Source organism: Puntigrus tetrazona, chromosome 11 (genome assembly GCF_018831695.1).
Source record: "Puntigrus tetrazona isolate hp1 chromosome 11, ASM1883169v1, whole genome shotgun sequence".
In the NCBI taxonomy this organism is placed as follows: Eukaryota; Metazoa; Chordata; class Actinopteri; order Cypriniformes; family Cyprinidae; genus Puntigrus; species Puntigrus tetrazona.
In genome coordinates, this window is record NC_056709.1 from 16,868,395 (window position 1) to 16,883,085 (window position 14,691).

The following is a 14,691-nucleotide window of genomic DNA, read 5'->3' on the forward strand; positions in this document are numbered from 1 at the left end:
CAAAACGATATTTGCAAACACTGCTGAGTGTATCTTTGGTAGGTGTAACCAGCTATGATGAATTTTATTTGCCTAAGCGAGCAGAACATCAGAGAACTATACGGCTGTAACAGAGGGAATATGGGTTATCTTCTTGATTCTTTTATTCAGGGTGAGGGCCATTGGATGTCTCTCAGCACATTGAGCTGTGAGAGTAGAGGTGAGAATGATGTGCATTTGGCTAAGAAAAGAATTTCTTTTACAACAGCTTTTTTTCATTCTCGTACAGCACCAGAAAGGCTTTGAGTGTCTCCCGAAAGCATTCAGAAACTAGATAGTTTATAGACCCTCAGCCCTGATCAATTTTGCAAAAATGTTTCAATTCAGCATCTCTGATTGTTTGCTAAATCATCTGATTTTGAAGTTTGATTGTTAATGTTTTATGTTTTGAAAGATCATCTTATGTTCACCAAGACTACATTTACACAGTTAAAAAAAACTTTTTATGTAACACTTTTTACAGTTACAACAGCTTTTGGCAAGTTGCCAATATTTTATTTTTATTATATCACAAAATATTATCCATCATTCCGATCTTAAGGAGTCACATGATCCTTGATTTGTTACTCAAGAAACATTTCTTAAGAAACAAGAATTGTTCAAGAAATGTAAGATTTAAAATCTTAAATAAAATGGACCCAATAAAATATACATCAATTATAACAATATAATCTTAAATATGTAATAAAAAAAAGGATTTATTATTTCACATTTGTCAGTATATTTGATATAAATGCTAACTTTAAAATCTTAAAGCTTTTAAAAAGGTCAGTAATTTAAATTCAGTCATTTAAAGGTTTTCAGACATTTATGCTTGGGTTTCATAAATCTTATAATGTATATTAACATTTTTATAAAATTACATTTAAGCATGTAACATCCCAGAAATAATAGTCTGATCAAAATCTTTAATATGGTTGCTAGTCAATCAGAATCTTTGTCGGGTGATTTGTGTTTAACTTTACTGTTGCATGTTGGTAAAATGATATCTTTAGGACCTCCCTTAATAAATGTGCGATTCAAATAATTACACTTATCACCGTGTTCATCTAAATTCTGCTCTTCTTGAATCAGGATCTAAAAATGAGATCAGCTGGTGTCACACTTGAATGCCACGTTGCTAAAGTGAGTAAGGCAGTTACTTGAATGTGTTTACTGGGGTAATAAATGTTATCATCTAGACACCATCTTTTCTTTAATATAAATGAAGCCCATTTGTTGCCGCGTCGTGACACACAACAACGATGGCGGCAAGTGTGAGCGCAGTTTCTGTTCATAACCGCTGTAAATTACAGCCCAGCCTGGTTCAGCAGCACTTGCTCATCCAAGCACCCTCGGCTCAGGTTGAACCCCTCCTTCTTCCCTCATACTTTTAAAGCTAATCGTGGCAGCGATGGCTGTAAATTTCACGTTAGCCTAATGTGACATGTGTCTGTATTGCTGCATTGATGTCGGCTGCCGTATGGAGACACCTTGAAGAACCCGCTGACCTTCCAGCACCAAAGTTTTCAGAATACACAGATTGCTAATCTACAGAACTTACGCTGACAAATCTGTTTCTCTGGAAACGCTACAGCGGATCTTTAAACTTTTCCGACAGTTTAGTACCTTGATATAACTACAGAAGAGTCAAGTTTCAACAGGAAAAATATCAAATAACTTTTGTCATTTTAAATCACGATGCAATTGGTCTAATTGGATTCAATGACCTATGTAGCTATGCTAAAGAGTCATAAACTCAACTTATTAACTCTGGGAGAGTCGGAGCCCACGAGTGGAGTGTCCTTTTAAGTCGGCTGAGGGTATATTTGTAGCAATAGCCAAATACACTGTATCGGTCATAATTATGTATTTTCTTTTATGCCTAACATCATTAGGATAAATAAAGATCATGAAGATATATTGTACATTTCTTTAAATAAACTACTGTAAATATATTACAACAATTTTGATTAGTAATAGCCATGGCTAACAACTTCTAAATTTATTTAGATTTCAAGAATAGTATCTGGCAAATATTGCAAACCTTGCACATCAGGAAGTGGAAAATATATTTATTGGCTTTTCATTTTTGTAATTCAGATCACATTCTAGTTACATTTTTTTTTTTGCTACTGTCTTTGTATAGTAATTTGTAGTAAAGCACTATTTTAATATGTATATATATATATATATAATTAGATATGATGGTTGAGGAAGGAGCCTCAACAAGAATATATCTCTTCTTAAATCTTCACAAAAGATTAAATACTACTACTACTACTACTACTACTACTACTACTACTGCACTGCACTAGTAGTAGTAGGCGAACGAACTAGAACCATACACATGCAAAGATGAGACCAGTATTGATCCAGAAGTGAAACAAACTGGAACTTATAAACACTGGAAATTACTAAATTAACAAGACACACTGAACACAATAAGGACAATTAACCAGAAAAGTAGAACTTTGGCATGGGACAAGAAAACAACAAAGAGGCCAAATCGTGACACATAACATGTATATATATATATATATATATATATATATATAAGCCTTCAATCAATTAAATAAAAAGGTTTCATGTTTTTATTTCAAGTTGCAGTTTTAGCTGTAATAACCCTGCTGGCAACTGAAAAATGTATGCGATAGAAAGCTTTACATTCATTTATCATGTACTATTGTATAGTTTGTCATTTAATACGGTACATGCTTTGCTATAAATTACTACAAGCTATATTTTCATACAGTAAATTAATTCTTGTGAGAACCTGACTGAACTATATTGTCAGCCATAATGTTTTTGTTTTTTTAACGGCTATATTTTGCCATTTGATACCATAGAAATATATGATTATATTTATAAAAAAAGCGTAAATTTACATTAAGTGAGTCAAACTATCATCCTAAAAAGTTAATCTAAGCTTTGTATTTGTCCTTCCTCAAAGTTACTGCTAATAGACTTATTTACCTTTTAGCTTGAATTTTATCTCTCATTTGGCATTGATGATGACTATTTGGATTCTTAATACACCTATCAATTACACAACTGAGAACATTTAAATCATATTCGCTGTCTCAAGGCGATGAACAAGCCCATCTGGCATCAATTTCACAAAGGTATCTTTATTGGACTCTGGGGCGTTATTTTTCTCTGATGATCTATGATGAGTGTTGAATGTACAATTAAAACTACAACAACAGTGGCGTTGTCCAACACAATGAAGTGATGTTTCATGCCAGAAGATCAATACTAATTTCGAGAAAGGCACTCTCCAAAATAAACCTAATTTACCTTTGAACAGTTTTATTGACCCCATATAAACATCTTTATATCGGTAGTTCTTAATGTAAATGGTGAGGAATTTCTCAGAGAACAATTTATATGTAACCAAATAATTCATTCAACATAAATAGACTTGGGTATTTGGATAGTCATGAAGTCTGGATTTCTTATTGCAGCTTTTTAGTTCCATCACATTCTTACATAAATGCATAAATAAATTATGTTTTTATTTTGCACTTTATTTGTTTAGTAGGCTTCATCAATCACTTTTGTTTGCTATGTGAATTGCTCTCCGTTTAAGTCCTGCATTTGCATCTACTGTGCAAAATAAGGCATATTATATTCCATATGCATTTGTTTAGATAATGTTGAAATCTGGCGGCAGCACTGAAAGAATTCAAAGTAAAAATCTCATTGCATTAATAGACCTGGAAAATGCTCCGTTAAAGGTAATTATGTTTGCTTAGCCCGAGCAGTAAATTAGAAAAACAGTTGTCAAGATCTGAAACAATGGCAATGTATTATACAGATTTTAGCATGAAAAATGATCAACCTGTAAATGGCCAGTGATTCAGTGATGAGTTTTGGCATTCTTTGCGGCCAATTATTCTACCTGATTGAGTTTTTAATCATCAACAATGAAATAAACACTAACTATGTTTGATCCCTCAGAATGCTGCATAAAATAACCTTGCCTCCATAAAAAATCTGTGCACTTTTGCCTGCAGGTTTCACCACAGTTTCAAACAAGAAATGTCCACTAATTAATTGCTAAAACTTTAGGTTCAATACATGAACCCTGGCACATTTTATTACGTTAATATGAGTATGTATTGTGGCGGTTCAGAATTGAAATATCTCTCCTGACTGTTGCTTAAAGTTACAATTCTCTATCATGTTGGAAATTACTACACTAAATCCAACCTAAATCTACCAATAGTATTAACAAATGCAAAACGTCTCAAGCTCACTTTTACACAAACTTCAAAACCGTTTGTCAAGCATAGTTGCAGGGTCGAACCAAGGATCCTCAGCTTTAAATACATCTTCATACTCATGATCTACGAACAAACATACTCGTCTATGACCCAAAGCTGAATCGTGTGGCGTAACGATTCAAAAGCATCTGTTTTGAATATCCCAGCATGTTAAGATTGTTTTGAAATCATAAATTGATATTCTTCAAGTAATTGTCACGAAATTACACTTTAGTAATGTAAATCGATATGCCTTACTCGTTAGTGCGTATTTTGTGTCTTGCTAAAATTATGCGTTCAGGTACTTGAAAACACTCGTTTCAAAAGTCAATAACCCATTATTACAAAAATAAATTCCAGATCGGTACCTCAACATAAATTAGCACTTTTTAATTTTGCTTGTAACAGGAAAAACATAAAATAAATTTAGGCGCAATATTGATAATATAAACAGCACTAACTCGCCATTGACAGACCTTTGATGAGCGATGGCAGATGTTTGAAAAATAATTGACCTTGCAAATCAGAATCAAAATATTCTAGTGAGGCATGTAATAGGAATACCAGTGATCGGTAACATATTATTTCATATGCAGCAGTATCAAGGCCGAATTGTGTTATTATTGTCTTTCTCATCCTAGAGAGTTAACAAACTGTTTGCATATCCAGTATCTGTGCATGGACTTTGTCCTCACTGACATTGTTTCAGTCAGCTCTGAACATTTCATTGCGCTCTTCTTTAACCTGTCTTTGATGTACACTCTTGTTTTTGTCATAAACCATCATTTTCATGCAACATTGGGTGTAGCAATTATGTTAGAAAATAGCAAGGATTGAACAGAATCATGTGCTAATAGATACAACGTTGTTAATGAGACACGATAAGCAAAAGCAGTTACAGCCATCTAACTGGATGTACACCATACTGAGTCAACATCTTAAAAGATTGAAATAGAATCAATGAAATGTTTGATAAGTAGAGAGTAAAGGTAAGGTTTCCCAGAGTGTAAGTATCTATGAAAATATTTGCTTTAAACAGAAAAGTAACTCTGGTTGTGGTTCCAGCTGGTTTGCACTGGGAACACCTGGAGAACATGAGCGGTTAATGGGTGCTGAAAGAGCAACAATTATTTATCATTTTAATGTGCAGGCCTCAGAAGGCAACATTAGCATGTCATTAGTTGAAGATAGAAGACAACTCACCTGAGAATAGCACATTTTCCATGTTGTCTACCAGCTAAATGGCGCATAGCTAAATAACATCATTCAAGTTCAGAATATATATCTTTGTCTCTGACAAACTAAACTTCCTGCAGCTTAAAAATGTTTGAAACCTCATATGGTTTCTGACTAAAGTATTTAACATCGACTAGATAGATGGAGTAGATAGATAGATAGATAGATAGATAGATATAGATAGATAGATGAATAGATGAACAGGTAAATAAATAGGCAGACGGACAGATAGGATAGCATTTGTTGCAAAGTTAATTTTGCCATCAGAAATTTTATCATTAGCATATTTATATTTGTGTTTATATATATACCTCTTTATGAGACCTGATATAAAATATATATTAAACAATATCATACAACAATATTGTATAAAATTGGACATTACTATTCATTGTATAATTCTCTATACTAGTGTTGCCAAATCTGTTTAATAAGTTACTGTAAAATACACTGCAAAGGCAGCTGAATCTTTGATTTAAGTTCTAAATGTGATTCATTAGTTAAAATTGAAAAAGAGGTTTTTTTTTTTAAATGCTGCAAGGTACTATAATTGTTATGAGATTAGGTGCTTTAAATAATAATAATTCATCAGTAAGTACGACTATAAATAACTACTAAGATGGAATAGTGTGAAAGCAGTAAAAATAGCAGTGTTTGTCTTATGTAGAAAAAACTTTGTGTTCATCAGCTCAAACCATGTTGCCATTTTGTGGAATAAACTAGCGCTGCATTAAAACAGTTCAAAACTATGTAATGGAATTCAGCAATGCAAAAAATTGTATTCACGAGGGTTTACCAATCAATGGATGTTTTTGAACAAGCTGAAATATTTTTGGAATTTTGGTTTTAGTAACATGACTTGAAAAAAAATATCGTATGTTAATTGGTCATTAAGTAGCTATTGTTGCACTGGGATGGGGAAGAAATGGTTTGGCCTAGTGTAGATATCAACAATGGCTCTCATAAATCACGGCAGAGTGACAATATGAGTTTAATGAAATCCCATCATGTGCAGCAGATTAGACGTTCAGCTATTTTGAGTGAATGCCAGATATCTGTGTTTTTTTAGTAACAAAAAAAGGCTCTTAGTAAGACGTCACTTACCCAGCTAAGGTGACCAGAAGAACCAAATACCAACTGCCCCAGACGATACCAAGCTTTTTAAAACAGCCATTCTATATTAAAAACACTGGATGTGGTTCTCAATTGCCCTTTGCCCTGGCATTTTTAGCAGCTGTTTTGAAGGTGCAGTAGGTACAATGGGTTTCCTTGGAGTCCAGTGCTTTCCTGTCTGCTTCTGCCTCATATCTGATTCACTGCCCTGTGATCAGGCCCACTCAGCATAGGCAAAGAAGGAGAAGTCACGCTCACAAATATGATATGTGGCACATTCCATCTTTAGCGTTTACAACTCTCCTGCCGCTGTTGATTTTTAGATAAAGTGTTGCTCTGCACCTTTGTAGGCAGGTCAGCCAGAGAGTGGAAACTGCTCAGTCAGCTACGTATTTTTGTTATAAGATTTCTATAATTACCTTGTAAATACATTGGTATAAAAGATTCAGTAATGTTAGTAATGTAGTTGGTATGATACGCGACTACGCGACACTAAATCTTCTACCAATGTATTAACTCCCTAATTAAAAGAATGTTTAGAGGCTGAAACACAACCATACAGTAACAATCAGCTGTTGTTGTTGCGAAATATATAAATCACTTTTGCACAAATGAGGTATAGTTCGTCAGATCATCAAGAAGACTGTTAGTGATCTTGTACTGTATCAAGAAATGTTTAAAATAAAATCTGAAAAAAAATGTATATATGTAATCTGTAATATCAAAAGAATTATTTATCAAAATATGAATAATAAATTACACAATAAAGCAGTAAATATATATAATTATATGTACTAAAATGCATGAACTTGAATTCAGTTTATTTAGAGGATTAACACAAATTCACAACTGAAGAAAAAAAGTGTATATATATATATATATATATATATATATATATATATATATATATATATATATATATTCTAGCACTATCCCACTAAATTAGCAGTTATAACAAATAGCAACACAATCTCAGCTCTTTGTATCAGATTTACATATAAATACGCAATGGACTCTGTGTAAAGAAACAGGCTGGGTGATGAAGTCTGGACAGCATCTGAGGAGCCAGCGTGCAGTCAGTCAATTAACAAGCGCGTGCCCCAAAACACCTGTGTCACCTTGATGCTGCAGGACTCTCCATCAACACCAATCAGCAACAGGGTGCAGGAGGAGGAGACTCCCCTCTCTCTTTCCTCTCTCACTCCACTCTCTCTCTCTCTCTCTCTCTGCCAGGGCTGGAGGAAGGGATCAATGCCGTGAATGGTCCTCCTCTCCTTGCTCACTACTCATCATTATTATTTTCCACCCCCTGCCACTCTTGCATGCCATGAATAGTCAATAACAAACCAACAGGCAGGAAATGAAGAGCAGATGCTTAGTTCAATGCCTGAGAAGTGAGTTTTATTTACAAGAACTGCTTCAAGCACATGAGATGGACTTTGTTGCAGCTGCTGAGGATTATAGAAACTTTCTTTTTTTTGATGGATTCTCCTTTTGGACTTAATATGTTTGTCACAATGATGAAGTCATCTTTTAAGATTGTGGTTGAAAGGCTGTTGATGTTTTTGTTTTTTACAGAAAGACACATCTGTCTTTTTGCGCTGGGAGCAGTCTGCAAACGAACCTGTGTGGAGAGAGAAGCACATGAGTCGACCTAACAGTGTTTTTTTCCTCATCAGGTCAACCGGCAGTCTTTTTTTGAGTGCTTCAGAAAGAGCCGCACACACTGGAATAACTGGGAGAATGTTTCTGCTGGGCTGGAAGTAAAGGAGCTCAGGGATCAGGAAGTGAGAGAAGGTAAAAGTATAAAGACCCAGCTAACTAACTAACTAACTAACTAACTAACTAACTAACTAAGTGAACCAGATTTGACAATTTTCTAGGGTCTCAGTAAGGTGTTGCATTTAAGTACAGAGGATAGTATCGTCAAAAAAATAACTGTAAACTAAAAAATTTATTTTAAAGGTTTCTTTGTTAAATTTGTGTAATTATGCATTTAGAGTACCAAGCAATATTATTAATCTACATGCACCTTATATGATTAGGAGTTTGGTTTAAGTTGATTTGCATGTAAATAAGAATTATTATGCTATTATAATAGCAAGTGTATGTAACAACATGTAACAAATGATATATGAAATATATATTATAAATAAAGTATGATATATATATATAATATATATATATATAAATAGAATACATTTTACTTTTAAATAATTTAAAAACAAATTACTATTAAATAATTTTATTTACAGCTGATAACTAAAAATAACTAAAATGTGACAACAAAAACTACAATAATTTGTTTAAAAGTGAAAATACAGAATAAATGATTTAACAGTGTTATTAAATTATGAGAGTATTTAAAAATGTGCTTTAACTGAATCGTGAATGGCTCAAAACAAAGTATTGAAAAAAATATGAACATGTATTAAACATAAAATATACAAGTTATTATTTATTTACAACAGCAACATTTTCCAACATTTAATTTCAACATTAAAAACTTGAATGAGCCAACATTTTCATTTCCTTCTGAATAAAAATTCCTCTCATCATTCTGTAATCGATGCATCAAGGTTTTAATGTATTTACAGTAGCTATTTAATGCATGGAAATTCACTCACTGTTATTAGCAGTAAGTGTAACTTTTGTTCTGCACTGATTTAACATTATGAGGTGAATGCAATTTTAATTGATCAAACTAATGTTGGATTCTGGCGTGACTAATCACAGGAAGTGTGTTGTGAGTTAGTGATGCTTTTGACCACTGTACTCACAGTAATTATCAAAGGTCACTGATAAAGATAGACAGGTTAGACAGCTTGCCTTCACACCCATGCATAATCTTCAAAAGCAATATGACCTGCTGTCAAAACATGATTAAAGAATCATGAGCTAAATATTTGAAAGGAACTATGCATATATAATAGGACAGTAGCAGTGTCTTAGGAGTTCTGAACCGAACCTAATTCTTGTCCTCAAACATTTTTTATGTAATAAGATCAGGCGAAAAGGATTCTTGAAGCAATATCTTGTTCTAATAGGCACATACCATGCCTTCATTTTTTCCCCCTTTGTGTGTCTTGTGACTTATACAGCCCAAAGCAGGACCTTTTATCAGAAAGATTCGAGAAGTATGATATTTTGGAGAAGAGGAGGACTGTCACAGCACTGAAGGCTGGAGAGGACAGAGCCATTCTCTTGAGCCTCAGCATGATCCTTTTCTCTGCCATGATGTACTTTGTGTTAGGCATCACAATGGTGCGCTAGTACTCAGACAGGTAAAGATGCTGAGAAACCTTCCCAAGAACAGAACTGCACAAAAACACATCAAAGCACAGAATTAAAGGGGCATTCTGTAATTTCTCTCTATTCACATGCTGAATTGAATAGTGATTATGAGCAAGCACATTTAATATTAGGTAATAGTGCAGGTACAAATGGTAAACTGGTTTAAGAAAATACTATATAGCAAAGTGACTGTTCAAAATGCAAAGGAATATTGGAAGAAAGTCCTACAAGAAAATTGGGGCTAGGAGTTCATATGAGGGGAACTAACTGTCTTCAGAAATGTTAAGATGGTATTTTCCATATTGCATAATGAAAAAAAGCGCAGTGCTGCTTTGTTTACAACGGTAGCCAAGCGGTTACAGGGACTCTCTCAGAGAGTCACAGTCAGTTTTTGTTGCAGATATATTTATGTAGCCTAATTACACAAAGCTGAAATCAGACCATTCTGTTTTTGCTTTACATTTCTGAAATGATACTAATCTAATTTACGTCAAAAACTGCTCATGCTACATGTAGCATGTTTGTTTTGTGTTGTGAGTTAAATACAGTGGTTATGCAACTGTTTCCTAAAAACAAAAACGTCAACAACAACAACAACACCTTAATACTGTTACACCATGTACTCAGTTTCCTTTTTCATTGAAGGAAATTAAAGTTTGCCTAATGCAATTTAGTAAAAGTGATGATTTAATATTAATTTCTGAGTAAACGCTTCCAGCACAGTCTGTGAAGATTTAATTCCGTACAGAAATGCGGTTTTTCTGCTTATGAAATACCCACAAACACAATCGCTCAGTGCTAACGAACTAATTCTATTTTTCCACAATGTACCAAAAATTTGCCGATGTCATTCCTTTTTGACCGTGACATGGAGATACAGGAGCCTAACGGAGTCCTGTAGAGCTCTTCCAAATACCACTGACCCACCACAGACTGCACGCAGATAAGGGCTGGCATACACTGTGGTCAAAGGCAATTAAAGAGGCAGCTGAGCCTTTGGAATAGCCAAAGAACACAAGGTCTGTTATTCATAGAGTAGGAGACAAAGGCCTGGCACAAACACAAACACTAACATGCAATCGGCCACCACAGCAGAGCCAAATCACCAATGTGTACCCTAGTGAACATGGAGGGTGACACTGATGTACATATCGTACTTAGCGTGTCACTTCAGATAAAAATAAACGTAACTATGATTATATAATTTGTTGCGAGTTGTAAAAGGAATGGCTAATAATGTGCTGAATATTAGCAAAATATTTGTCCGACAATTTTGTAGGTTTTTGTTTCTTGGCGGGATTGGTGTGTTTACAGTATCTCAGCATATTACCTGTTTATAACAAAAAAAAAATGCTAATGCAATAAAATATTTATGGAAGCAATGATCGAAAATTAAAAATGTAGCTGTATAAAATGAGGCACTCATAATCTTGAAAATCTTACATTACAGTTAGAGGAAAAAATACTTGATTTTATTACTTAAGAACAGATCTTTATATGAAACTGGCTAGAAGGGAGAGGTAGAAATAGTAAGAGGAACTGACAATGTCACTGGAAAAAAGTGCAAAAGTGGAGCAACGTTCATAAAATAAAGTACATTTTGCTTTGAGTTTATGCTCACTTTACCTCCAACATGATCTTCAACAGCATGCAAGAAGAGCTCATTAGGAAGTAATTTGACTTCTCCACAGGTTAAGGTTCACATTAGGTCAGGTGTGCTCAGCCCTGCTCCTCTAAATCTACCTCCCTGCAGGGTTTCATTTCAGCTTTAGTCAAACACACCTGAACCTAATCAATATTAAGGCTCTTGAAAATGTAAAACTGTAGTAAGCTCTCCAGCACCATGTTAACCACCAGCCATCTCGCCTCATCTTGTATTATAAATGCATTTAACACCATTACACATGATTTCTTACATTTTTTCCACTTCTCTCATTTCTTTTCTCTCAGCATTTGGACAGAGGAGTCAAACTGCACAGTGCTGAACTCTAGCATAGTTGCTGAGATTAACTGCAACTACAGCTGTGGCTCAGAGTGCAGGAAGAACTCCAGGTTTCCCTGTCTTCAAGTATTCGTCGGTCTGAACTTCACCAGCAAAGTTCTGCAGCTGCTGTCATACAACGAGGAGGCCCACGAGGCCAACCCTGAGAGTACACCACACCTATCCATATGTGTAGAGATATATCACATTACCTGTGAATAGTGAAGCATGGGCAGTTCTTCTGTAACGCCATGCACACTTATTTTAAAGCTTCTGATTTTTATTCAATTATGTTTGTTGATACAACCAATGTAGTCAGGTTGCTGTTAAATGCCATTTTAAAAGTGTAATACAAAAAATTGTTGTTTTCTTAAAAACATGTAAAGTTTTCTATTTAACTGAAATTGAATTTTTGTTTTTCTGAGCAAATAAATACATTTATAAAAACAATTTTTTCTGATTTACATAAAACACCCACTAAAATATTTACAACAAAAATCCATTTCAGTTTACTAATTTAAAACAGTAAAATGCCATACGCTCCCTTATTCATCATATATATATATATACACATACAATTTGTTATACTTATTTTGTTTTAATATGTACTAGTCAGAATAAGTATGTGGTTTGATTTTTACAGAGAAATATTGTATTAAATTGAATGTAATGTTGTAATATTATGTAATATTATAACAATGTAATATTATTTCTACATTTTATTTTTTTAACCTTAAAATTTGATAATTAACTTCCAAATAGTCTGCTTTCTATGGACATAAAATCACTTTTGTAAATTTCTTTTGCAGATAACTTAACGTCTTTGACCCATGTATAAATTTATCTCCATGATCTCAATCATTGTTTTCCAAAATTAAATAAATAAATAAAATAACAAAGTATTATGCTAATGTGCTTAAATACTATGTTTAATAGTGAAAAAAATATTTTTAGCCTTTTCTTCATTACAACTGCATCCCTATAAATCTTCCAAAAATATTTAAAAAATCCTGAATATAATGAATTTTAATTCATTTTGTATGAATATTACATTTAATTTATTTTGATTAATATATTTATTGTTAAAAAATTAATGAAAGTCCACATATTTGAATGTATAGAAGCCAAAAAATGCATCAATCTAAAGATTATCTCTATAGAAATAATTCCTTCCTAGTAAAAGCACTTCCTTCTTTCCCTGCAGTGTTTTTACATCCCAAAAATGCCGCAAGGACCACACGCTGATGCACAGCATTGTGATGAACATCTCAGAGCGTCTGAAGACGCACCAGCAGGTCCTGTGTTACTCTGACCCTCGGAGCAGCAGGACAGCGTCCTCCTGGCCAGCGTCTCTACGGCGGCGGGGCCATCATTAGCTTCGCTCCTCTGGCCCACGTGCGCTGGTGGGGGCACGCTCATCATCGCCATGGTGAAGCTCACTCAGTACCTGTCCTTCTTGTGCGAGCAGATCAGCCGCATTAAAAGGTGAGACTGACGGTGTGCAGACAGATACCTCAGACCAGAGACACAGATGAGATCTAATCGCTATGTTCCTTGCAGGATGGGGCTCTATTCCCCTAACAGGAGCTTCTCACACCAAAGTCTGCACTCGGAAGTTTAACGGTGGCATCCAGGGCGGGTTTGAATGGAGGTTTTCCGCATGCGAAAATTGTCAATGGACCTGTTTTCTACTCCTCCGCATATGGCGACAAAGTGTTTCCGCTCTCATGTGGTCTTCCTCTGATGCTCCATCAGCCTTGTTAATCTGCCGGCTTGTGTTGACAAGGCTGAAGTAATGTTGTGAACAGAACTTCCTGACTCAGTAGACTGGTGCGTAATTGGAAATTACAATAAGACAGGGTCAAGTCCAGTCCTGGAACTCACGGGTCAAAATATGAGGACAAGTTTTGGGGTGTCAGTTACACTTTCTGACCGGCAGATCGGAGACTCTATTCCAATGAGACGCTACTGTGAAGCTGATGTCTTGACCAGCTGATGCTTGTGTAAAATTACGTGTTGCTGTCATTCATGGCTCTTTGACAAACACATGTACACATCTTCAAAGCCAAAGGTCATATGTTGATTGTGACTACTGTATTTCTTAATGGTATAGTTCATCCAAAAAGAGAAAATTCTGTCAATTTATTGTGTCAAACCTGTATGACTTAATTGCTTCTAGGGAAGATAAAAATACTTTACAACACAATGTGGGTTTATTTGTTAAGAATAAAAATTAGTTAAACACTGTAAAAATTTGTTTACAAGAACTGCTCTTGCAATGGACAGAATTTCTACAGCATTTACAAATATATTTTTAAATCAAAAAGTCCTATGTATTACGTTAGATAAAGCGATGGTTCACCCCAAACATGAAAAATCATGGGATCTCTTTATTGCACTATGAACAAACGCAAGCAATGGACAATTGCATTTACTTATCAACTTTAATGTTGACTAATGCAACTAATGTTAACAAATGAGACCTTAATGTAAAGTGATATTTTAAAGAACATCAGGATCTAAACAACATGTGACAGCATTGACTTTTTATTGTACAACGACATTCTCCAAAATATATTTCTTAGTGTTCAACGGAAACAATTCATGCAGGTTTGGAACAACACGAAAGTAAGAATTTAATGACAGAATTTTTTTCTCCATATTAAATTCAGTCTAGTTCTAGTAAGTGCACCATTGTAGCAGACCCAAAAGCTGTGTAACGAAATCTAGTGTTTTCTATAGCTATTGTAAGGCATCATATACACAAAGTCACATCTGTTT

At 34.5% G+C, this 14,691-nt stretch overlaps 1 pseudogene; it reads left to right on the forward strand.

Moving 5' to 3' along the window:
• The first annotated feature begins 1,283 nt into the window (after window positions 1-1,283).
• Window positions 1,284-13,714, forward strand: LOC122353780 (annotated as a pseudogene).
• The last annotated feature ends 977 nt before the right edge of the window (window positions 13,715-14,691 follow it).